At 37.8% G+C, this 25,814-nt stretch overlaps 1 long non-coding RNA gene across 1 annotated transcript in view; it reads left to right on the top strand.

Moving 5' to 3' along the window:
* The first annotated feature begins 526 nt into the window (after positions 1-526).
* LOC149140462 (uncharacterized) overlaps positions 527-25,814 on the top strand; it is an 83,461-nt gene continuing 58,173 nt past the window's right edge. The window contains exon 1 of the long non-coding RNA XR_016265307.1: positions 527-663. This is a non-coding gene — a long non-coding RNA (uncharacterized LOC149140462). The remainder of the gene's footprint in view (positions 664-25,814) is intronic.

The raw sequence follows: 25,814 nt of genomic DNA, 5'->3' as shown, positions 1-25,814 counted from the left end.
GAGAGTGCTCTCTAATTATTTTAATTAAGTTCATTATTTAATTCCTAAATTAAGTTCATTAGTTAATTCCTAAATTAAGACATGTTGTGATGACATGAAAAAGGGTTTTGAGCTTTCTTCTATATCTGCATGCTTCTATTTTAAAAAAAATAAAAATTTTATTGGATTCTATTTTTAATTTGATTGCTTGAATGGTGCTTTTATTACTTTTTTTGCTTCAATTACAGTGATTATGCTTTTATTACTATTTCTTACATGGATTATGTTTTTATTACTATTTCTGTCGGGATGACATAGATTATGTTTTTATTACTATTTCTGTTGGGATGACATGGATTGTGCTTTTATTGTGCTGAGCTGAGAGGGATTGTGCTTTTGTTGTGAAAAAAGCTGGAGAATAATCCGAGCCATCCATTGCAGAGTGCGAGAGATAAAGGGCGCTGCGTTATCTCAACGGTTAAAGTTCTTGATTGCTTTAATTCGATTTAATTTTTGGATTCATATTGGCATTGGATTGGCATTGTTGTGCTGCTCCTCCTCCTCTCAGAGTTTCTGCATTGTGTGGTCTAGTCTCGTGGGTCTGTATGTTTGGAGCTCCATGTGTTGTGTGTGTATGAATGTGGTCTGGTCTCTGTTGTTATGTGTGTTTCTGTCATCTGTTTGGTGTGTCTATCTGTGTAGTGTGGTTGTATTTTGGTGTGTCTATCTGTGTAGTGTGGTTATATTCTCTGAGAGCTGGAGGCGGAGGCGTGCTTGTGTTTTTATAGAGGCAGAGGCAGAGGCAGAGGCAGAGGCAGGTAGCCTATCTATTACTGAAGCAAGACAACTTTGCTCAGGGATCACAATTAACTCCAGGGACAACTTTGCAGAGGCATCCGAACTCTGCCCAGGGATCACAATTAACTGAGGCATCCGATCACAATTAAATGAGGCATTCTGGTAAATTTATTTTTAAACTCTCTGTATAGATCACTCTGATTATGGGTTGTGGGCTGCAAATAAAATTAGGTGAACGAGAGAGGAATCGATTTGATTTTAGAAATTTAATTCCGGTAACTTGATGTTCAGAGTTGTATGGTTTTTTAAATTAGATTTTCCGCATTCTTGGTGAGGCGGCAGTATAGATCCTTAATTGCCTGCCAATATGGATCTGGGCGGCGTCCGTCGTCAAATACTGGCCACTGGGAGCATTATTCGTCAAATACTGGCCTCAGAGTCTGCGGTTTCTTGGTGATCCTCTGCACCCATGGTGAGCGGTTTCTTGATTTTTTAATTTAGATCCTCTGAATCCATGTTTTTCGATTTTTTAAATTAAATCTTGTTCCACATTCATATTCATATTTCACAGATATCCTATGCTGATCCCAGATTGCAGTCAGTGTCCCTCGCTGTGCCAAGGTATGAGATCCTCTGCATCGATGTGAGTCCTCTGAATCCATGTTTCTTGGTTTTTTTAATTAAATCCTTTGAATCCATTGTGAGGCGGTTTCCCCTGGTGATCCTTTGCATCCATGCGGAGGCGGCAACATAAATCCCTCGTTGCACAGAATCGTTTTTGAGGAGAATCTAAGGGCAAAGAAAAATGGATTGAGCAATGCCCCTTGCAAATATCATGTCTATGTGGATTCATCTCTCAGAGGTAAGCCTGTAAGCATTTTCTTGACGGACTATGTTAATTTTGTTGGGTGTCATTGTCGATTGCAATAGGGGATTTTATCAGAAATGCATACATATATGTGTGATAAAGAGAATGTTCAGATTTCTCTGTACTTTCTTGTAAGATAATTCATTCATTTATGATGAATTTATAAGTTATAGTCCTGGCTGTGATGATGTCATGATTCTGATAATAAATTTATGTATTGCTGTGAATAAAACGTTGATTCTCCTGCTCCAACCTTCCAAAATCTCTAAAATGGTCAAACTCCATTTGACCATATATCTTCTAATTTGAAAAATATTTGAAAAATATTTGGGAACTTGGGTTCTGTCTCAGAACATCCTTGAAACTCATCTCCTTGCCTTTGCATACTATAGCTAAGGATATATCATAAACCTGGGCCGAGGTTTCTCATAATCGGCATAACCATAATTCATGGTTTTTCTGTTTTGCCAAATAGACTATATATATTATATCCCAAATTCATGGTTTTTCTGTTCTCCCACTGCAGCGTCCGTTCTCCCAGTGCAGCAGCGTCCCTTCTCCCAGATCATTCCTCACAGTGCAGCAGGTCTCTTCTCCCGATAACATTGAATCTTCCGTCAAAGGTATGCAATTTTTGTAAATACATATTTAATGAAAAAAGAATGTTCAGATTCATTTAATTTCTTGTATGATCCTTCGTATGTTGTATTAAATACATTTCCTCTTACTTTTATTTTTTTACTTTTATTTACTCTCAGCTTTCAAAACCGTCAAACTCCATGTTGTGTTGGGAATGTGTGATTGATTATGTATTTTAATTAATTGGATGAATATGCCCAATGAGTTGTAGGCTATCTGCGAGTATGATGGCTTGTATTGTATAGATATATCACCGTTGTTGCAGAAAAAGATACACCATAGTGCAAATGGTGCAAAGGTTAATTCAAACCTTTATATCAACTTTCAATTTATTCATTGCCTTTAATTTCATCATATCTCTATGTTCTAACCTTTGCATTCACTTAGCAAGTTATCAAATTAGGGGTTAGTCCCTTTGCTTAAAATATTAAATTTAATTCAAAAAAAATTGCTACTTTATAGGTAACCAATAAATGACCACTAAATTTTAATAATTGTTGTGTTTTTTGCAGATGATTTAAGATACTGAAAAAGATACAAGCATGATAGGATAGATGAACTATCTACATGTCATGACAGAAGATATGAATTCATTATGTTATTATGACCCAAATTAAACTAGTAGTGATTTATTGTTCATCTTTATTTTGTAATTACTCTAAAAACATTATCATTATAATAAAAGTATTATTTTGTTTGAAAGGGCTAAAAGCCCTTTCTCATTGCTCTTGAGGATGGACCATGGCCGTCCTCAAGGGTTTCTGTCCTTCTCTCCTCCTTACTTTTTCATTTACGTATTTTAGAACTAGATACTTTTAGTTTAATAGATTGCAAACTAAAATCTTTTAATGCATAGATTGATTGATGTGTTTTTCTGTTACTTGAATTTACATGTAGAATTTTGTGGAATGATTGTTTTTTGAGTTTCATTTATACGATTGCATTTACAATGAATTTCTAATGTCCAAAATTTGATATGCAATGTTTGTATCTTTGTGTGTTTACAATGTGTGGGATGGCCAAGACTTGATATCTAATATTTGTATCTTTGTGTGTTTACAATGCTTTTTGTGATGTTAATTATTTGATATGTATATTTTTGTGTGTGATGACCCAAATTTGATATGCAATGTTTGTATATATGCGTGCTTACAATGTGTGGGATGACCAAGACATGATATCTAATGTTTGTATTTTTGTGTGTTTACAATGCTTTTTGTGATGTTCATTATTTGATGTGTATATTTTTGTGTGATAACCAAAATTTGATATTGAATGTTTGTATCTTTGTGTGCTTACAATGTGTGAGATGGCCAAGACATGATATCTAATGTTTGTATCTTTGTGTGTTTACAATGCTTTTAGTAATGTTCATTATTTGATGTGTATATTTTTGTGTGATGACCAAAATTTGATATGCAATGTTTGTATCTTTGTGTGCTTACAATGTGTGGGATGGCTAAGACATGATATCTAATGTTTGTATCTTTGTGTGTTTACAATGCTTTTAGTGATGTTCATTATTTGATGTGTATATTTTTGTGTGTGATGACCAAAATTTGATATGCAATGTTTGTATCTTTGTGTGTTTACAATGTGTGGGATGGCCAAGGCATGATATCTAATGTTTGTATCTTTGTGTGTTTACAATGCTTTTAGTAATGTTCATTATTTGATGTGTATATTTTTGTGTGATGACCAAAATTTGATATGCAATGTTTGTATCTTTGTGTGCTTACAATGTGTGGGATGGGTAAGACATGATATCTAATGTTTGTATCTTTGTGTGTTTACAATGCTTTTAGTGATGTTCATTATTTGATGTGTATATTTTTGTGTGTGATGACCAAAATTTGATATGCAATGTTTGTATCTTTGTGTGTTTACAATGTGTGGGATGGCCAAGGCATGATATCTAATGTTTGTATCTTTGTGTGTTTACAATGCTTTTTGTGATGTTCATTATTTGATGTGTATATTTTTGTGTGTGATGACCAACATTTGATATGCAATGTTTGTATCGTTGTGTGTTTACAATGTTTTTTGTGATGTTCATTATTTGATGTGTATATTTTTGTGTGTGATGACCAAAATTTGATATGCAATTTTTGTATCTTTGTGTGCTTACAATGTGTGGGATGGCCAAGACATGATATCTAATGTTTGTACCTTTGTGTGTTTACAATGCATTTTGTGATGTTCATTATTTGATGTGTATATTTTTGTGTGTGATGAACAAAGTTTGATATGCAATGTTTGTACCTTTGTGTGCTTACAATGTGTGGGATGGCCAAGACATGATATCTAATGTTTGAATCTTTGTGTGTTTACAATGTGTGGGATGGCCAAGGCTTGATATCTAATGTTTGTATCTTTGTGTGTTTACAATGCTTTTTGTGATATTCATTATTTGATGTGTATGACAATGGTTGTTGTTTGGGATTCATTTGCATAGTTATGCGTTTACAATGGATGTGGATGACATGCTTGGTATGTACTTTGAAATGTGTGTGAATTTTCTTTAGCATATGGTTTTATTTAGTGTCTACATCAACTTTGTATGTTTGGATATTTACAATCTTCTATGTATGATGATCAAAATTTGATATGCAAATGTTTGTATGTATTTATAATTTTGTGTGTGTAATAAGAAATTTGATGGGATGTTTGTATGCTTGTGTATTTGCAATGCTTTTGATGTTCAAATGTTTGTGTATTTGTAATGCTTGTGTGTTTGTATTGTTTTTGTACTTACAATCTTGTTTGTAATGATTAAAAACTTGAATTGTACTCTTGATTATTTGCAATGCTTTTGATGTTTGAATAATTGTGTGTTTGTAATGTTTGTTATGTTTGCGTATTTATTGTGTGTTTGTATTTCTTTTGTTCTTATAATCTTGTTTGCAATGATTAAAATTTGAATTGTACTCTTGATTCTATGTTTGTACTCTTCATTGTATGTGCGTTGTGTACTCTTGATTGTAGGCATTTTTATTATGTGTTTGTATTCTTGATTGTATGTTTTTCTTAGTGTTTGTTTGGGTATTTACAATCTTTTGTGTAATAAAATCTCAAGGAATGTTTATGTGTTTGTGTATTTATAATGTTTTCGAATGTAATGATGGAAATATGATATGATGTTTTAGTACTTGTGTATCTATATGGTTTTTAATGGAATGATGAAAATTTGATGTGATGCTTGCATATATATAATATTTTTTAATGTAATGATGATTGTTGATTGTAAATTGGTATATGCTTGGAATGTGTGAGAATGAAAAAAATTTAATATGGGATCATTTTGTATTTGCAATAATATTTTTGTAATGATCAAAATTTGATGCCTATTTTCAATTTAAATTTATTGCACATGAAATTAAAAGGGGGGATTGGGAGAGTGTTGAGTGAAATAGTAATATTATAGAATCTACAAGTGAGTGGGTAGCTCAAATGAACTTTAGTATATTTCTTAGGGAAATCACATAGAAGGTGGGGCTCGGGGAGTGATGAGTGAAATAGTAGTAAACCATAAATTAGGAGTGAGGGGGAGGGGCCAAACGAACTTCCGCCTTCACGTGGTTGGCCTCGTTAGTGGAAAAATTATATTGCAAAATTCTCGAAGCCCAAAGAAGTTCCTTTGAAATATAAAGAAACTATTATTTATATACTTTTATTTATCAAATTTTAAATAATAATAAATCCCCAATTTTAAATAATCAATATAATTTTCCGTTATATCTATAATTAACTTCATCATTTATTTAAAAATATCTAAATTATTTATATTATCCTAATATATCAATATATAAAATAATTTTTAAAAGTATATTAAAATTAATCAAATTATAATATAATAAACATTACAAATATATTTAATCTTTCCCACACACAAAAACATATATATATATATATATATATATATATATATATTATAAATTAAAAAAATAACTTAATTTTAATAGTGTGGGTTTTAAAACTATAAATTATTATTATTATTTCATTATATATATATATATATATATATATATATATATATATATATATATATTAATTATAAATTAAAAAAAATAACTTAATTTTAATATTGTGACTTTTAAAACGATAAATTATTATTATTATTAAATACAATAAGAAAATATTATTAAAAAAAAATATTTAGCTATAATTATTAATGTAATAAATATTTGTTCCATTATTATTTAATAAATTTATAAAAATATTTTTATTATTATTAAATAAAATTTACAAATATTATTATAAAAATTTATTTAATTATTATCATTATAAATATATATTATGGATAGAGAGGGTTTTTTGGCTCTGCGCCCGGCGATTTCTCTGAAACAATACGCGAACCTAGGGTATCGAATGGCAGCCTCAGGCTTAACCAGAAACTTCCGTGTCTGGGCAAGAGGGACCTGTTCCGAGCAGCAGCAGATCTAGAAGGATGCCTGATGCCCGTACTCGCATGGCCGATCAAAGATTTCAGGCAGATATTGATAGATCTGAAGAGCTGGTTGCAGATCGATGGGGGAAACACATTGCTGTGGCAGAGACATAGCATATTGGACGGCGGCGTGGCCTACATGAGGACCAAAGATGCGGAGATCGGGGTTTACGCTATCGCACATCCCGTCTTCAACGAATTTATCGAGCCCGACGCGATCAGCAAGGTAAGCATTAAGATGAGGGTTTTTTTAGACAGGTTTCAGGGTCTCCATAATCATAAGTCCTTGATGGATATTGATGGCGGAAGTGGAAAAGCAAGGGCAGAGATAGCCAGAACACCGCAGATAGGAGGCATCAAACCCTCTTATTCAACGGAAAGGCATGAAAACTCCCGAATCACTATAGATCCGCCAGATCTGAAGCTCAGTCATATAGATCGGGGCATGAACAGGGCCGATCTGTCAGTTCTGACTCAAATATTTATCAGATCTGTAGAAGGTAGACATCACTGTATACAGATCAGGGAAGGGATGGATGTCTTAGGGTTAAAAAAGGAGATCCAGATCAAACTGGGAATTCCAGTAACAGTCCAAAATCTCATATACTCCGGACTCTGCATGCAGGATCATCACACACTCCAGCACTATGGAGTTGCAAATGATTCAACCATCATACTCAACCTGAGGCTACGAGGCGGCTGTAAGGGAACCAGCTCTAAAACTACAGGAACCTTCCGCGACGCAGTCAAAGGAAAGGAACCACTGAATCACAGAACAACACCCACCTCCGAGCTACCAGGTCCCTACATCGTGGAACAGAAGCAAGAATCACCTTTACTTACTGTAACACTGCCGGAGGTATCAGATCTATACTCAGATTTAATGCAAAATGCCGTTATATGCAGATTTAATGGTTACTGGCCCAAAGCTGATGCACTGCATCAGTGGGTATTTACATCATGGTCAACCAAATGTGAAATATACCTATGCCCTAAGGGTTTCTTCATAGTCAGATTTAACACAGAACTTGAACGAGACAACATCATTAACCAGGGGCCTTGGTTTTGGGGAAGTGCTGGCCTCTTCATCACCCCCTGGTTCCCGGACTTTGATGCCAACAACATGATTGTTTCGACAACACCAGTTTGGGTAAGGTTGCATAACCTCCCACTGCATTTTTGGCACCGCAAAGCATTAACAGCCATTGGGAACTCTTTAGGAAAACATCTTAAAACAGATGAAGACAGAGCTATGCGGGGATTATTCACATATGCTAGAATATGTGTAGAGGTGGACCTAAGTCAAGGATTGCCAGACCACATCACATTGAATTTCAATAATTCAATGTGGACGCAAAATCTTGACTACGAGAACACGGCATTCAGATGCCGTAGATGTCTGCAGACAGGGCACCTGCAATACGCATGTCCATTGACTAGTAGGGAGACAAAAGGGAACAAGAAACAACAGAAAAAACCAAAAGGTTGGCAGCATACGGAACCAGTGGAGGAGGAAGCACTGAACACAGAACCAACAGATGCACAAATGATGCAGGGGGAAGAGTCTAACGAAGGCACAAAGAAACCCAATCTGGAGACACACAGTGCGGTACAACAGCAAAATTTACAACTGGAAATAAGCGGAGTCAAAAGAGCCCATAGCCCAGAAGGATCGGACTCAGATAAAGATCAACCAGCGCACTCAGAGGAAAACCAACTTGCTGTTTTTGATCCTACTATCAGCACTGGAGTCTGGCGTAAAGTAGAAAAGAAAAAAGGCAGGAAATAGGCCTGCTAACATTTACTATTTGTTTTGTCTTCCTGTCATCTCAGGAACTGATTTTTGCCATTTTGAGCTTTTATTTTTGTCCGCTGCCTGATATTACAGGTTCAGCCATTTGCATATGCTATAAGCATCTACAAAATGTAATTTTATCAACATGAATAAAATTACGATTTTTTCCTAAAAAAAATATATATATTATTATTATTTTATAAAAAAAATATTTTTTATTTCATCAATAAATAAGTATGTATATTAATTTAATTTTAATATGGTAAGTTTTAAAAACTAATTTAAATCTAAAATTTTAAAATAAAATTCATATTTTATTAATATACTATATCAATGTTTAATATATTAAAATTTATTTATAATTTTTTTCCATAAATAATAATTTTTAGAATATTAAAATATATTAATATAAAAAAATTAAAAATATATAAATAGTTTTCATGTCACATTTTTATTAATATATATATTTTTAAATTTTATAATTTAGTTTCTCTGATGGTGTCGTTATGTGGGTAGATAGGGAGTTTTGTTGTATGAAATGCAGAATAGATAACATGTGTCACAATTTGGGGAAGGCATGGCAGTCACCATTTGATGGTTTTGGGTTTGAATGATATCAGCCTCATCATTTTAAATGCATGTTAAATGACACTGGGGTGGCCAAAGTACATGAACTGTGGGATTGGAGGTGAGGAGTTATCCTCAACCTCCTTCCTTTGGATTCTTTTGTGGTTGTGTGTTGTTTCTTGTTGCATGGATGTATTGTTTGGGTTTTTTATTCAATGAGTCCACGTTGTGTTGTGTTTATTGTTGTGTGGTTGCAAAGTCTGGGTTTCTACTTCGATTTGAGTCTAGGCCTTTGGTAGCAAGTTTGGAGGAACTTCTGTCCCATTTTTTGGTTCTGAATTATGTCAAAGGTTGGGAGCTTATTATCTCTACATAGGTCATTGTTTTATCAATTAGGGTGTCTTTGCTCTAGGTTGTTTTCATTGGTTGCATATGTACCTCTTTATTGTTATCCTTCAGCTTTGCAAAGTAGAGGTTATATATGGTAGTATTTGCTTTCGCCTTGCTAGTGTTTCTGAGCTTTTTAAGCATTGGATTCACCCTTCCTCTGGGTCAGAGTGTTGATTTTTCTCTTGTCCTTTGTTTGTGTCAATCTCTCTAATAAGGTATTGGAGATTATAATGGTTTATGTCTTTTTGTTGTGGGGAATTTGATAATTTGTTGGGGTTTAGTCCTCTGTTGTGGCTAGTGGGTCATGGCCTGCTAATATTTTAGTCAGGGTTTCAAGATTGATGTTTTGTTCTTCATCTTGCTTCACGGGTAGAGGGTCTCTGAGTGGTCCTATTTGTTATTTTGTCATTTTGGTTATGCCTCCTCGCGAGAGAATGTTGAGCACAAGGGGAGACTTGGGTATTGTTGAGCATAAATGTATTCGTTCTTTTGCTTATGATTCAGTTGAGACTCATTTCAATGTGATTCCCTTAGAAATGAGAAAGGAAATTCTCTTGTTGGAGTTAGAGTCTATTGAGCATCCATATCACTTAGATTCAAATATTGTTGATGAAGATATTACTAGGGTCCCTATTCCTGGTAGATTCAGGAAACTCAGGTTTCATTTCTTGAGTTTCTTAGCTCTTCACCAACAAATGGATACCTTGTTGCATTTAATTTTTAGGGATAAGTAGTTCGAGAATTATAATGTATTTTTTTCACTTGAAGACACCAAACATATGCTCATGAATAAACAATTATGTTTATATTATGGATTCGTTATTAACCAAGGTTGAAAGTTTTCTTGTGTCGGATTTAGCTTAGGTGACCTCACTGACCTGCTTGGTGATCACACTAACCCTCCAATGGACAATGCACAATACTTGGCAATTATCTTCTCTAATTAAGATTAACTTTTGTTGGTCTTCTTCTTTTTGCTTCAATTTTGGTCATCCATCTCGAGGTATGGTTTCATTATGACGCTTTCAACTTGGTTTGGTTAATCAGATTAGTGTGAAGGTTACTGGTGCGTGTTTTTGGATTGCATTATGGAGAAATTTGAATTATATTTCTATAAATTTAAGGTATCTTCAGTGTTATTCATTTTTTATTAGTCATGTCCATGTCATTCATGAAATTTTTTATGTCAGTTTAAGTATTGGTTTTGGTATTAGTCGCTTTGGATATATGAGTATGTTGATGACCATCCAATTACAGATCTTATGGCGAGGGAGGCTCATACTTGAGCGTGCTATGAGAAGCATTTCATGTGTGTTCTTCTCCTCCAGATCTACATGTACTTGTGGTTACTTTTACATTATTGGTTTGCTCCTTTAGTGTGTCTCGTTTATGGAAGTATCGTGTTTATGTCACTTTAAAAATGGACAATATGTTGTATAATTTAGTCTTCATTAGAAAGGTCTCATTTTGTTTCTTACCATCTTATGGAGTTGTCTTTATGTGCACACTCTCTATTTGTAATAAAATTTAGTAATTTCAATTATATATATAAATAACTAAATTATAAATATTTATTTGATTATTATTTTTTATTTAATCAATATTAAAAATAATATTTATTATCTTGTTATTATAATTTAATAAAATTATAAATTTTTTAATTTCATAATTTACAGAAATATATTAATTTTCTTTACACACTCTCTCTCTCTCTCTCTCTCTATATATATATATATATATATAATATGATGGTATGTTTTTTTTTTCTCTGCAAATATTAAATTCTATTAATATTACAAACAGAAGTTGGGGAGACCAGTTACAATGATCAAGAACCCAGATAAAAGACATAGAGAGTGACATATTTAGCTGAGAAAGAGAACTGAGCCACAGAAACACAAAATCAATGCAAACCAGCACAAAATGTATCACCAAATCCCCAGCTGGAAGCCAAAAACAGTAGGTCATGAGCGCTGAAACCTGACTGTGAGCCTGAAACAGTAGCCGAAACAAAAAATAAAGAGGAAGTCCCAGGTGGCGCTAACCCTCCTTTGCTGTGCCATGATTCTTCTCCTCAGCCAGACCTGCAGTTCTCAGACTTTCATTGCCGCCCAAATCGCTGCTAGGGATTGCCAGAGAATGGCTTGCTTCACCTTGAGTCCCTTCCTCAGCAGCAGGTCCTGTATCTTCAAGGGGAGGAAGATTTTTGAGAAATTCCTCCTGTCCAGACTTCTCACTTTTCCAGTTCTCTAGGCTGTCTTTGTCTGTGGAATGCTCACTGCTTTGGTAAGGATCAGGAGCAATGCATGCCAGAGGGGAGACTTGATTTTCCTCTTCCGAAAGAATAATGGTGATGTGAGCAGTAATAAGGGGCCTGTTCAAATTACTTTGAAATTTAAAGTGTGTGGTTTGGAAGGCACTGTTCGGAATAGGCTTACGACCAGAGCTTAATGATGGCCCAACTTCGTGGACGGGGGGGGGGGGGGGATTGATGGGTTCCGGCGCAGCTTCCATAGCGTGACCGGCCGAGGGATGCAAGCGGCTGTCACGACGCCCCCCTGAACGATGCCTCTTACCCGAACGAACCATAATGACAGACAGGTGGTAGGGCGCAGAGAAATTATAGACAGGAGAGACGACAGAACAGAGTCGCTTGAGGTGAGAGGGATGCCCAACAGAACTCACAGACGACAACACAATACAACCAGTGCGTAAATCCAGAACAGGGGAGAACTTACCCTTGATAATGTTGGCCTGGAGCTCGCGGCGGTGAACCAAAATCAGTCCATCACCAACAGCCTCCGCTAACCAGGTTCCGTTGCTGAGCGACTGAGCATAAGGCATGATAAAACCGCTGAGGAACAACATGATTATAACTGAGAGAATGTTGCGTCGATAAGCGCAATCCATTAATGCAGATCTGCAAACCGATCCTGCATTAATACCTTCCTCCTGCTCGCATAAGGTTAAGTCTCGAGAAGCCACGCTGCTTTGCAGCTGGAAGTACCGGACTTTAATTCTCTGCATGAGAAGCATTAAAGATGATGGTGCCACCCGCATCCGGGGATATGATGGTATGTTTTGATATCTAATCTAAATTCAAATATTTTTAATATTTTTAACGTTAATAATATATATAAATAATTTTCATAATTTTTTATTAATTAAATAAATATATATATTTTTACATTGAATTAATTATTTTTTTTAATTCCATAATATATATATATATATATATATATATATATATATATATATATATATATATATTAAATTAATTGATTTTAATTCTATAATTTAGTAACTGTTAAAAGAATTTAATTAATTTTAATTTTATAATTTATTAATTATTAAAAAAATAATCATTTTAATAATATCTAATAGCCTTAATTTTAGCTTTTATGGTTAGTTTGATCAGTCAAGTCCCTATCGTTAAAGAACCTCTACTATTGAGAGTTCGTGGGTTCAATTTTGTCAACACTCTTTTGGACAATCAGATGGGATCACCTAGTGAGCAATGTTGATCAAAACATGGATGCAGACCAATCCCATACAACAGATGGAATGGATGGATTCAGTTGGAACATTTTTCATGATGCCTAAAATTAATGTCAGTGCTTAGTCGTTTGTGCCTAGATTTTTGCTCCTCATCAATTTTCCTGAATACGAAGGTAGAGCTCTTGGAGCGTATGAGTGCAGTGGTAGCACTTTGAAATGAAGATTCTTGGAAACTCTTGGCAGTTCTAGCATTCATCACTCCATCTGACAAGTCAACTCGTTGTGATCTCCAAGTTATCTTATGTCTTTACCTACTGTATTAGTTTAAGCATGGAAAACTATGTTAATTTTTGTTGTGGCCTAGAAGGTCAAGCTGATCTGAGTCAACACTTTTTTAATCCTTGATACAACAGATTTAGCTACAACTACTCTTTCACAGTATATGACATGTTGATAAGAAATACATTAGCAATATAAAACAACTCAAACTGTGTTATTGGGTCATTCTCCCAACTAGGCAGCCCATAACGTATGGACTACCTCTTTGTAACTCCTTGCATTAGTAATATAAAGATGAACCACTTTTTTGTAAGTCGATATTTTATTCATATTGTCAAAAAGATGTACATCCAGTAGAGAAAATGCAGGTGGTCTCACCTCGACTAGGTTTGTTGACCAATGTTTCTAGCAAGCGACAAAAATACAAAAATGAGTCTAAGGACAATGTCCATAAATGAAAGGGCCAAAGGCACCAAAAGACATAAAAAACATAAAAAACACTTGATAGCATACTAGCCATCCGACATAATGGAAGTTGGGTTATCTAGGGTAATTCTTAAAGGTGGTGGAGTCCAGAAGTTTCACTAGACATGTCCTTCGAAGTGCGATGACCAAGTCTCTAGCTTTTCCACTTTTTCTGCAAGGTGGTTTTGGCCTCACCACACCACCACGACTCGCTCTCTGAACTGGCAAAGAAAGTAGTGGATCCTTTCCAAGGTGGTCACCAACTCAACATTCCCTTCAAACCCGTTTAGCCGATTCCACCCGATCTAGCAGAGATTCAATTAGTTCCCAGCAATTCTCCTGACAATAATGTTGAATTACCTGTGGGCTGGGAGCTACACGCCGACTAGACCCTCAACTAGTCATTCCACCTCACCCACCACTTCACTGAGGTTACTGAGACCTCCCACCTCCACCTCCATGAGAAACCTTCTTTCTGTCACCATGACCGCCACACATTCCAACAGTCAATATCCATGAGCGACCAACAGTCTTGCCACCCTGACGCGTCCCAAATGGCACCATTGCCAAATCTTCTAAAGGAGCAAGCATTAGGGTAATTTTGAGGTTTAAAATTATCCTCCTAAGAAAAATGTACAACAAAAATAAACTTTATAAGAACTAATAAGATTCAATATGATGATGTCAAGCATGGGGGATGATTCACCATTTTCAGTAAAAATGTAAAAATATTAAAAAATAATAAAACTACTTTTTCAACTCGTATTTTCAACTTATCTCCCTAGGTTTTTACTAAAATTTTGAAACGGAGTAATCGTTGGAGACAAAATTTAATTCCTCATCCAAGGAGTACCCATGTTGCATACTTTTGGTGGACCTTGCCTCATAAAAAATGAGAAATACATGAAAACGCGTGATTGTAATCACATTTTTCATGTATTTCTCATTTTTTGTGTTGTACAATCCATCGAAAGTATGCAACATGGGTACTCCTTGGATGAGGAATAAAATTTTGCATCCAATGAGTGTTTCCACTCCAAATTTGAGTAAACCCACAGAGAGATAAGTTGAAAATACGAGGTTAAAATAATAATAATAATAATAAAATAAAAATAAATAAATAAAAAATAAAATAAATAAATAAATAAATAAATAAATAAATAATATATATATATATATATATATATATATATATATATATATATATATATATTCTCCCTCTAAACTTTGATGATGTCATCTAATCTTATTTTATTATTTCCACTTTTATTTTATAATTTCCTTAGTAGGTACATTTTAGACCTCAAAACTCCCCTAATGCCTCGCCTGGTCCCCGCAACTCGCAGAGCCTGGTTTGGTAGGGGGAGGAGAGCCCACGACGCGAGGAAGGTCGCATATTGAACAGTCCAAGAGAGCCAAATACCCCAGCAATTTTCAGAGTCCAACCCACTGAGACTTATCGAGACCTCCACACCCAAAGGCCATATAATATAAAGACGAACTTTAAACAAAAACAACAAAAAATTTATTTGACATATATGATAATATTATTCATAAAGAGTTTAAAATTTAATTTTTAACTATATTTTTTTTGAATTTCATAATATTTTTTTTAATTCTAAAATTATATAATTAATTGCAACTAATGTTTAACAAGGTCTTGAATCGGCGAAACGATGGTGGTTTAGGGTTTGGGTCAGACCTACATAGACCACGACGACTCTGTCATAGCTTTCCAGTAATACGAACAACAACAAACGACAAGGAATAGTGCACAAATCATGGACATCCCCAGGGGGAGGATACGACGCCTCCCCCAACGACGGTGAAAACATTCAAATGTAGACGAAAGATACCAGAAAAATGCCTAGGAATAAAAGGGAATGAGACCTGCTATACAAACAGATAATACGGACAGAAATGCGGCTCCCAACGCAACATCAGCCTCCTGTAAGCCTGTTGCAACTGAAAGACCTAAGATTGAGCTCCCAAGTCAACGAATCAATACCCAAATCCAGTACATGAAGTATCATGCCTTAATAGGGAAATTTATAGGCTTCTGGCCTACAGAGAAGGCTTTGCATGGATGGATCACAGCCAAATGGAAACCAAAAGGGCACTTTACCCTGCAGTTGGGGCCTAAGGGTTTCTTTACGGCAGTTTTCAATTACATAGAAGATCGAAACAGAGTCCTCGGTGGCGGACCATACTTTTTTAATGCAGGGGCCTATATCTCCTTGACTAGATTGAAAGATTCAACCCAGACAAAGAAGATCTAAGCTGGGCACCAATTTAGATCCGCCTCTATTCCCTTCCATTGGAGTACTGGGATGAAGATTCACTGCAAGATATTGGAAATGGTCTAGGGGAATTCATCAAAACTGCGGAGGAGACAAAACTCCGAAGATATACTTCCTACGCCCGAATCTGCGTTTATATGCATCTAAGCAAGGCTCTTCCAAATGCGGAAGTCTATATCATAACGATTTTGAATGAATTCAATCAATAGATTATGAGCATGTTCAATTTTGATGTAGAAAATGCCATGCCCTTGTCCATCTCTTTCGTGATTGTCCATCAAATCTAAAAACCCCAACCTCTACTGCCCCAGATAAAACTGACTCAGATGGATTTACCAAGGTTAGCAACCACAAAAAACCCGTTTCAAACCCTAAAAGCCCTCCGCCAATACTTCCATGACATCCACTAGCAATAGCTTTGAGACCTTAGCCCAGCATGATCTAAATGACTTTGAGAATCCCTCACACTCTGAGGAGGCACCCAAGCTAACATCACAATTCATTCCCACCAGCTCAAAGAAGCCCCAAAAGCCTAAGCAATCCATAGATCTCATTACCTCCTCACCCAATTTGACTCTGGAAGGGAAATCTCAAGGCATGGACATTGACAATGTGCAGCCAGAAACCACAGCTGTAACAGAAATAGTAGAGGAAAGGAGCGAAGCTTAGCACATGGAAGAGGAGCCTAAGAGCATAGACATTGGAGATCTAGACATCCTTGGATTAGAATAAGATTGCAATAAAAAGGAATATGACAAGATCCCAAAAAGACAACTGGAAAACTTGGAAGTCATCCTTTCCAGAGCACGCCAACAAAGAACCCTAGGCATTCAGCCTGGAAGTCAATGGGATGGCAAAAACATTCCTAAAGAAAACAAAAAAAGAGGAAGGAAAACAGATCTTCAAAGAACCATCCGCATTGGGGAAATGCTGGTGGAATCGAGAAGATATTCCAAGCTTACAAAGTATTACAATCCCCTTCCCAATAATGAATCATGAAGCTCACCTCATGGAATATTCGAGGGCTAAATAGCCCGGGAAATACAGATTGATAAAAAAAACATGATTTAGCAGGAGAAACCCCAAGTCTTCTTCATGCAATAAACTAAATGCAACTCTACCACACTAGGTCAAACCCTGGCAAAAGCATGGCCAGGCAGTCAAGCAGTAGCAGTGGATTCCTTAGGATCTTCAGGAGGTCTAGCAATAGTCTGGGACGAATGAGCTATCACGCTTACAAACATTCATGCGAGTAAGCACTTCATTCAGGCCACCTTTCATATTACAGGGACAAATGTGCATGGTCACCTAACTAATGTCTACTTCCCCCAAGAGGCAATGCATAAGATAGACATATTAAATACTTTATCTTTGATCAACTCCAACAGAACTCGTCCACTCTGGATTATAGGAGGAGATTTCAATATGATTACAAAATTGGAAGAAAAAATAGGAGGCAGGACCAAACTAGATAATGAAAGTATTCATTTAAAAAACTTCATCCAAAACAACTGGCTCATAGATATGCCATTCAATAATGGAATCTACACTTGGAATAACAAAAAAGCAAGCACACATCAAATTGCCTCTTGATTGGACAGATTTTTGCTTTCCGACAATGCAATCCATCTTGGAGGAGACTTCTCAACCTCGATCTTACCTCTCACAGGTTCAGGTCACTAGCCAATATCGCTCCAATGGAAAAGACCAGGTAATACTACACGGCGACCTTTCCGCTTTGAAGCATTCTGGTTGACGCATCCAGACTTCAACAACCTGATAAATGCGGTTTGGAAAAGTTTCAAACCCCTGGATGGCTAAAAAATTATCAATTCCAAAAAAACGCAAAAATCTAAAAAAAATATCAAGCAATGGAATCAACTTACTTTTGGCAATATCTTCCAAGCACAAAATTCTCTAGATCAAGAAATGCAAAGACTACAATAGATGATCATCACGAATGGAAGATCTCACGCTCTCTCAAAGCAGGAAATCATGCATACTCGCCCTGAAGTCGGTTCAGCTAGCAAAACAAAGTGGTAACTCGTCATGCAGCAACTTGTTTTAGGTCGGCTCCCAGACTTTCGTTTTGGACCCTGGAGCGAAATTGATTGGATTATCAGGTTTCTACCGTGGGCTTTGTCTAGAATTTGGGAACACTGGCTACAACTTGTGGTGCAGTTACCCTTCTAGCCTAGGCCCTTGTGCATTGAAGGTAATCCTCTCTTTTTATTTTTGTTTCTTTGTTGTGTTTCTTGTTTCAGTGGCATTTAGATTTCGAGCGCAACTTTGTTTTCTTCTTGGTGTGTGGAATTGGGCTGGTGGCGGAGGAAATGTGGGTATTAATATCTTTGTAGCACCTTTTAAGTGTCCTCTGTGTCTGTGGTGGAGGGTTTATGTTAAAGAGTTATTTACACATTTGAGTTCTTTTCTAGCTTACCTTCCCTTTGACTTGCCTAGTTCTAGTTTCAGTCTCAACTCTTTAGATATCCTTTACTGGTCCTTGGTGGGCATCTCGTTGTTGGGTGTCTTGGCTTGGGGGTTGTGGTGTTTGAGCTTCTTGGAATCTACTTCTTTCTTTGCATGTGGTGCATATTCTGGGGGTTGGACTCGATTGTAGTCACCCCTTCTTAGCTTGGGGATCATCTCAACATTGGGTATGGTGACCAACATCATTGTTGGGTCCTTGGTTCTTAGATTACACTACAGCATTTAGCTCTGGTGAGAAATTTGGGGTTCCCTCCACGCAATCAGTTTGGAATTGTATTGCATAGGCAATCATGTCGCATCAGAGAGGGCAACTTCACTATGGTGGAGGGAAGCAAACATGCAGGGCACGAGGATAATATCCATAGTTCATCCACGGAAGATTCGGCAAGTGTTGAACATGCGGGGGAAGTGGCCCATGCCCAAGGTAACTCCAATCCTGTCTCTGTGGAACTCGAACTTGCATTTTGACAATGCCTTAGTCAAAATATCTACATCCTGTTCCTCGGTCGAAAAATACAGCAACATGATCCTCTTGACCACACAGTCTCGAATATGGTGATACCAGATATCAATGTGCTTGGACCTGTCATGAAAAAATGGATTCTCAGAGAGTTTGATACAACTTTGATTATCACAGTAGATCACGGTTGGATCCATCCTCTGACCAAACAATCCCACTAGAATTTTCCGCATCCAAATGGCCTCACATGCAGCTTGACTAGCATCCATGTATTCAGCCTCTATTGAGCTAAGTGCAACTGACCTCTGTTTCCTACTGTACCAGGAAACTGCAACTGAACCAAGGTTGAAGATTCCTCCAAAAGTTCTCTTCCAGTCTGATGGACTCCCTGCCCAATCCACATCTATGAAGCCTTGAAGCTTCACTCCCTCTGTCCGTCTGTACCACAATCCGAATTGAGATGTGCCTCTGAGGTATCTCAGCACATGCTTCGTTGCCTTCCAAAACAGCTTGGTAGGTTGAACCATAGCTTGACTCAGTTGGTTCACTACAAAGGATAAGTTGGGTCGTGTGTTCACCAGATACATAAGTGAACCCACCAACTGCCGATAAACAATAGCAGCTACTACCTCACCTGAAGTAGCATCCTCCTTCCTCCAGTTCCCAGCTAGAGGAGTCTGCATGGGCTTGCACTTCTCCATGTGAAAGCGCCTGAGTATCTCATTGGCATATTTGCCTTGAGACATAAATACTTCACCATCTTTCTGCCACACCTCCATGCCTAGAAAGTAGTGCATAAGACCCATGTCTTTCATTTCAAACTCTCTACAAGGTCCTCCTTGCAAGACTGTATCAACTGATCATCACTTGTCAAAATCAGATCATCGACATAAATAACAATGATCAATGGTTTACCTTCTACCATGATGTGGTAAAGGTTCACATTTACTTCACTCTTGGTGAAGCCCAACCTGGTGAAATAGCTGTCGATCCTGGTGTACCAAGCACGGGGTGCTTGCTTCAGCCCATACAAATCCCTTTTGAGTCGACACACATGCGACTCATGATCGAAGGTCTCGAAACCCTTTAGCTACTCAATGTACACCTCCTCCTCAATCTTCCCATTGAGGAATGTTGTCTTCACGTCCATCTAATGGATCTTCCAATCAATCTGAGTTGATAGTGCCAAAATCTATCTGATAGATGAGTACCTTGCTACAAGAGAAAAGGTCTCATCATAGTCGATCCCCTCGACCTGTGAGAAACCTCAGGCAACAAACCTTGCCTTATGTTTCTCAACACTGCCATCAGCTGCCTGCTTTACCTTGTACATCCATCTGGAACTCACCACTGACTTGCCCTGAGGTCTTGGGACAACATCCCACACACTATTTTGAATGATAGAGTCGTACTCCTCTACCATTGCATCAACCTAGACTAGTTGCTGCACAGCCTCCTCAAATGAAGAAGGTTCAGTATCTACACACTCCCCAACCAGGGCCATGTACCCAGTGTACCGCTCGGGCGACCTCCTCTGTCTGCGCTGAGAAGATGGTTGTCCCACATTCTCTAGTGCATCTAGCATCAACCTATCAACTTCCCTTGAGCATTTCCACCCATCTCTGGAAGTCTCAGCATGAGTGGATGTCTCCACTCCCAGATCCTCTACATGCGGCTACTTCGCATCAATCTGAGACTCCTCCTCCTTAGGAACTGAAAGTTCCTCCTCTGCATGCAACTTGAGCTCCCTCTCAAGTGATAATCGCATGGATTTTTGCTCGTAGAACTTCAGATCCCTGCGTACCACTGTCCTCTAACTGGTAGGCAGGTACACCCGATAGTTGTGGGCTGTATCTATGTACCCCACAAGAATTCCCAACTCAGCTGTTGGATCCAGCGTCTTCCGGGCATCTTTGGTCACATGACAGTAAACTGATGATCCAAAGATTCAAAAGTGACTCACATCTGGTCGGTTCCCAAAAAAGGCTTCCATAGGTGTCTTCATTCCCAGTATACAGTGCGGGTTTCAATTCTGCAAGTATATTGCTGTATTGCATGCCTCAGCCCACAAATGTAGTGGTAGGCTTTGTTCATGCAACATCGCTCGAGTTGCTCCCACAATCGATCTATTCTTCCTTTCGGCCACCCCATTCTGTTGTGGGTTATGGGGTGTCGTCAATTCCCCTTTAATTCCTTCTGCAGTGCAAAAGTCTTTAAACTATTGGGAGACATACTCTCCACCGTTGTCGCTATGCAAGGCTTTTATTTTCTTTCCAGATTCTTTCTCTGCTAAGGCTTTAAACTCACAAAACCTCAAGAAGATCTGATCCTTCTTTTGCATAAAGTCGATCCATCATCTATGAGAAAAATCAAATTTAAAAATAACATAGTACCTTTGTTTAGCGGTGGAGGTTGTAGAGAAAGGTCCACAAACATCTGAGTGAACTTGCTCCAGGATTGTTGCAGCTCTATTTTCTCGATTTGGAAAGGAAGATTTTGCATACTTACCCAAGGTACAACCTTTGCATGTATTCGTCTGCCCTAGTTTTCCCTTGGGAAGTCTGGTAGAAATCTGTTGCATGATCTTCAGGTCTCCATGGTGCAAGTGGCCCAGTCTTCTATGCCATATCTCGCCAACATCTTGGCTCTCTACCATCTCATCTTTGGAACTCAATGCAGCACAGTCGTCTACCTCCAGCTTGTAGAGATTCTTTACTCGAATCCCAATTTGCTTGGTCTGTCCAGTACCGATATGCCTCAAGAATACCTTTCCTTTACTAAAGACTACATCATAGCCTTTATCTTCTAGCATAGCGACAGACACAAGATTCTTCTTCAGACTGGTACATACCTTACATCAGTCAGGGTGAGGGGAGCTCCATGCTCCCTCTGAAACACAACTGTACCTTCACTTGAAACACGATACTTTCCATCATCCCCCATCTCGATCCGCATCTATAGATCCTTCTCCTCCAAGGTACTGAAAAATTCATATCACCTAACATGTGGAAAGAAGCTCCATTGTCCAGGTACCACACACATCCCACCATGGATGAAACCATGCATGAGATAAGAGAGAAATCCAGCTCAAACTGTGAGGCCAGTTTTCTCACCATTAGATCCCTTCGAGGATCCCTTATTGGATTTCTTCTGTTGAAAATTCGTAGCATAATGGCCCACTTCATGACAATGAAAGCATCACACTTTTGATTTGTCAAACTTCTTCCCACCATGGAAGAACCGGATATGGATGGGACGCCTTCCCTTTCCCTTTCCTCGCCTTACTCGCTAAGGCTATATTTCCCTCATCATATTTCTTCGTTGAGAATCCATCTTTGGTGCTTCTTCTTATCTCCTCCTGCATCATATCTGACCAAAGTCGTTCCCAATCTGGAAGTTTTTCTCTTCCATTAACCAAGTCTTTGTAGCTATGCCAACTCTTAGGAAACTATGTCATCATCAGCGGTCATGATCCCTACACTTCCAAGCTCATCCCTGCAGGTGGTGAGCTTGTTCAAATATGTAGAGATCGTGTCGCCCTTTTCACACTTGATTTTCCAAAGCTTTTCTTCAGTGCCAGCTTCTTCTGATCGTTGTTGTTTTGATATAGATCTTTCAATGTTTTCCACATCGAAAACATTGTCTCCTTCCCATGGAGGCTCGAGACAATGTGGTCTCGAACTCCCTCCAGGAGGATTCTCCTTGCTCTAGCCACACATTTCTTCCATTTCGTCATTTTGTAGCATTAGTGGGCTTGGGGACTTCTTGATCAATGAAGTCCTTTAAACCATTATCCTCTAACACTACGTCCATGCGATCCTTCCAGGCTATATAATTCGAGTTGCTGTCAAGGGCATACTCGAGTATTAAACCATTGAACACCATTGGTGAAATTGAGATGTTATAAGAACTCGATTTCTATATTCAAGAACTTGAAACTTCGAACTTATCCCTTCTTATATAATTTTATTCTCTTTGATCACCTTTGCTCTGATACCATGTAAAAATTCCCACTGTAGATCAACAGATTATGCAATATACTAAAGCAAAATACAAGATCTACTTCTGCAACAAACTTTGCGGAAGCTTAATCAAATATGAGCAAGATCAATGAGAACACATATAACTGAGAATGAGAAATCAATCACACATAACACAGAAGAAATAACCTGGGAAAGCCTCAACCTAAAACCCCAATCTCTGTATTATCATACAAGCGGAAATATGTTCGAGTTACCAAAAGAATCAGCACACAAGCTATCCTGCTCTCTCTGCAATCAAGCAATACAGCTCACAGATTGAGTAGGCACTAGATATTCCTTCCCTAAGCCCTCCAAGCCTCCTATTTCCTTGCGTAGTTTTTCTTGGGGTACAATCATGTCACATGTGTGAATTGGCCTCATCACACTCACTAAATTGAAGAAGTAACTGTGCAATCTCAAAGGAATGAATTCCTTCTGCATGCAAGAGATATTCACAATGGAATATTCCTGCAACTGATAGTACATTGTCCCTCCATCTGATCTCAACTGGGTCTCTGTCTGAACTGACATGCATGAGTTATTTATGAGAGAATATTTAGTTATCTGAAGTGCGGTAGTTATGTGCATGCCTGCATTAACTAACTAAACTCACCATTAATTCAACAAACTGTTTGAATTAATCTAACTGGACTTGACTCAGTTAACTGAGCCAACTAATTACAACTCATCTTATCTCTTTAACTAATGGATAAATTCCTCAATCAATGGAGAAATTGTTGCATGTCCCCACATAGACTTCATGTTTGATTTTCTACAACTAATTAACTCAAGGTGAATTAATTAATTATTTTACAAACAACTGCTAAGATCAAATTCGAATTTTTACTTCTCTGTTTTAGTTCAAGGACTAACTAAAATAGGAAGGTATCCTGAAATGCTATTTATAGCAGTACTAAATTTATCACTTCTATATTTAGAATTTCTTGTTGCTAATTTCAACATCCCCCATAGTTGACATCATGATATTGAATCCTATTGGTTGCTATAAAGTTTATTTTGGTTGCACATTTTTCTTAGGAGGCCCATTTTAGACCTCAAAAATACCCTAATGGCACTCTACACGACTGCACAACTCTGTGTTGCCGCTCGTTGAAAGATATTATTTGCACATTCACTTCTAGATTGTCCTCAAGGATTTTAGTGTCTCCTTGATCACTTAGGACTTGCTCTACTCCCGGATCTGGTGAAGTTGGTGGAGTTACTTCTTGGTTCTAAGGCATGAGGTCAATGTCTTGATCTAACTCTAGTTTGAACCACATTCGTATCCATCTGTTCAATCTCTGAGCAAAGTCTTGCTCTGCGACTGCTCACCTTGTCTGCTATGTGTTGGCTGCTCGAATGAATCAATAACATGTATGGGCATAGTTTCATCAACATGTGCATGTTGCACCTCCTATTGTTCTTATTCATGTTGTGCTTCCTTCTCTCTTCTACACAGCTCTTGTTCTTCCCTGAGTTGTTGCTTGAACTCTTGCAACTCCTTTTTTGCTTCCTCTAGCTTCTACTTTTCCCTTTTCCTTTGTGCGATCCTTTTGTCACATTGTCACCTCTTTGCCTCAATCTCCAAAGCTGCTCTTAACACAAGTGGGTCTTCTTTGAACTTGTAACTTTTCTTCGCCTTTGTGCTATCAATAACCTTCCTCTTGCCTCTGTCAAGCACAGGTCTGCTACCCTCTGCTGCTGTTGATGATGCTACTCTCTGAGATGTTGCTACATTCTGCACTCTACAGCCATTTTGAACGGTTCATTGAGCCTGGAGAAGTTGTAGCAATATCTCCATGGATCTTCCTCAGGCCAATGACACGCCCCGTGAATCCAAGGATGATACACTTTTGCACATTGGTCTTTCACTAAGCAATGCGGGTCATATGGATTGAAACTTCTGGTGCGGAAGGTGAACCTCTTGAATTCCTCTGTCTCGACCTCATCATGCTTGAGATTCTAGATCCCATACAACCCGATCCGCAAAGGAAGAGCGGGCCAAGGTGCCTTCTTCTTCTTGTGCAGTCTTGCTAACAACCCTGTCAAGATGTGATATGCAACTTCTTGCATGACCAACTTATCCATGGAAAACTTCGGCAAAACATGTGGAGCCTTCTCCATGTTGTACATATGTATGAACATGCCAAGGGGTGAGGCATACCAATCTTTTATGTCAATCAATGCCTTCATTGTTGCCTGCGACAGGCAAAGCGGATCCTTCTCAAAGATCATCATGTACACTGGGGTGATGAAGTGGTCTGATAGTTTTATGATAACTCCACGGAAGATGCATTCGGAGAACAACCTGCAATAGGTGTGCACAGGGGTTTCTAAAGTTGTCCATGTCCAACCTAAGCCTGGGAACCGTTGACGAGCACAAATTACATCAAGTATGTAAGCGGATATGAAAATATTTTCTTGTTGACCCTTGGGAGGATGTTGGGCTTCTGTTACTTGTTCCTTCAGCTGGAGAGCCAACACGTCAGACCAATTGAAATGTCTTCCTTCATTCGCCAGCTAATCCAACACAATCACCCAACTCTGCGGGAATGTTTCTGTACTCTCTTAGCCCTATATGTGCATGTGAAGATGACCAAGAGCTAATAATCCTCCCCGGTATCCTTGTCTTATACATTTGGTTGGGTGTTATCATGAACTTATATGACTCTTTCACCCAGCTCTTCAAGATGTCTCTTGAGTTTACACTGTTGTTTGGTTTGGTGAAGGGTGTATCCATCGTGATCACCGACTGCGGCAAGTTATACATCGCTTGAAATTACTTTGCCTAAAGGTAGAAATTTATGTTCCAATGAC

The sequence above is a fragment of the Pinus tabuliformis genome, chromosome X (assembly GCF_031772625.1).
Source record: "Pinus tabuliformis cultivar Carrire ecotype Pingquan chromosome X, CPIR1, whole genome shotgun sequence".
NCBI lineage: Eukaryota > Viridiplantae > Streptophyta > Pinopsida > Pinales > Pinaceae > Pinus > Pinus tabuliformis.
Note: the sequence above shows the minus strand (reverse complement) of the source record. Positions and strands in the feature narration are given on the sequence as shown.